A 1,894-nucleotide genomic window follows, 5' to 3' on the forward strand; every position below is an offset into this window, starting at 1 on the left:
TTACTCTGTTGTTTATTCCTCTCAATTTCCAACGCAGATTCTTTTCTAGCATAAGAAAAGTATCTCGACCGTTGACGAGATCGATTCTGAAGGCATACTCAACTGGAACTATACGTAACGCTTTGCAAATATTCGTGAGAGTTGTACGAGACGCCTGCATAAGGAAATGACGTTTGGGTGAAAGTTTCTAGGCGCAGCAGTATCAACGAAGATATATTTTCAGCACGTTCTCTTTTATGCATAGCCGTGCTGACTTGAACTCATTCCACCCATCGAAAGGGATACAAGGAAAACAAGGAATATCTGCAGATTTTGTATGTTTTCTCTTGAGAATAGAAATACGCAAAATTCCTGCAAAAGCTGTTCGATGCCTGCAACGATGTATAGGAATCGCCTTGGCCGAATGCGAGAATTCAACGCGAGGATAGTACTTTGAATATTAATAGTTTAAAATAATAATAGAATACATATAAAAAAATCTATTTTCCGCTATTTATCTATGCATAACAATTTATCTATGCATAATTATTTTAAATTTATAATAATTAGTAGCAATTTTGGCAAAAAAGATATACAATTATATGTGCAATAAATTACTATTAGATAATGTAAAAATAAAATTGTATATTGTAAATAATAAGAGATTTTTTTCTTGAAACTATTTTCTTCTTTTCCATCACTGTATTTCGTCGTGTTTCAACTGTGACGTTGTGCTGCACAAAATTTATATTATCTAATACATTAAAAACTCCCGCATAATTTGCTTGAAAGCTTTCAGTTATTTTTAAGCTCATGCAAATTAAATTCTTTTATCATTTCCGCAGTAACACAATCAGGACAGTGACGTCTATCTCATGGTGGGATATTCTCATCACTTTATAACGTACGTCGTCCCATTTTTTCCGCTCTTCGTTGTCAGCAAAAATTTCGTTCGCGTGACCAGCGTGAGAGTTTGAGTCGAGTTATGCTTTCAAAATCCTATTACGTGAAATTTAGCAAAGAAAGTTGCAAATTAGTTTCGTGAAATATAATTGGATGTGGTGGTTGGAATTGCGCCTTCATAATAATAATTGGCAACGTCTATTTCGCAAAAGACGAAGTTTCTCGCGACGAAGTCTGTCGACAAGAGGCCGCCAAGTTGAAAGGTTGCGAAGCTAAAAAAAAGTCGCAGCAGATAGTAAATAAAAAGAATGGATAAAATAGCACAGGAAAGAAAGAGAGATCTTAAAGCGAAAAGGAAGTGGTGGGTATACATATTCAATTTAACTGTAACAGGTATGAATAAGATGTATATATCCGAGTAAATATGTATGTGATTGCTTCTCTACAAAAGTGAGTTATGCTGGCGTGCCTGGAACGGTAGAATAGCATATTCGAGAGAGGAAGCATCAAAGACCTTTTGTAAATCTGTTCCTCACTTCTTATTTCCATAGAACCGTTTCGCAAAAATCTCTATAACTATTAAATGTAGATGAAAATAATTTTTGACGACAATATTAATAAATTTACACAAGGAATATCGTAGTAAATTGATAACATTTTCTTATCTATAATGACAAAAATTGTTTACTTTTTTGCGTATCAAAATATAAAATTAAAACAATGTATTCAACATGTGTCCTAGAAATTATTAATTTTTGTTAAGCAATTTCAGTCAGTATTTTATAGTAAGATTTAAACATTCTTGATCGTTTTACAATTATCATATCAGTGATATGAAATTTGCAAATACTTCTCTAAACTCCCTAATAGTTCTATCATCGCCTCGATCCTTACATTTACGCGACCAAGTGAATTGCAAGAATTATCATAACTCGACAGTCGTGAGAAACGAGTCTCTCTCTCTCTCTCTCTCTCTCTCTCTCTCTCTCTCTCTCTCTCTCTCTCTCTCTCT

This window comes from Atta colombica, unplaced genomic scaffold (assembly GCF_001594045.1).
Source record: "Atta colombica isolate Treedump-2 unplaced genomic scaffold, Acol1.0 scaffold47, whole genome shotgun sequence".
NCBI lineage: Eukaryota > Metazoa > Arthropoda > Insecta > Hymenoptera > Formicidae > Atta > Atta colombica.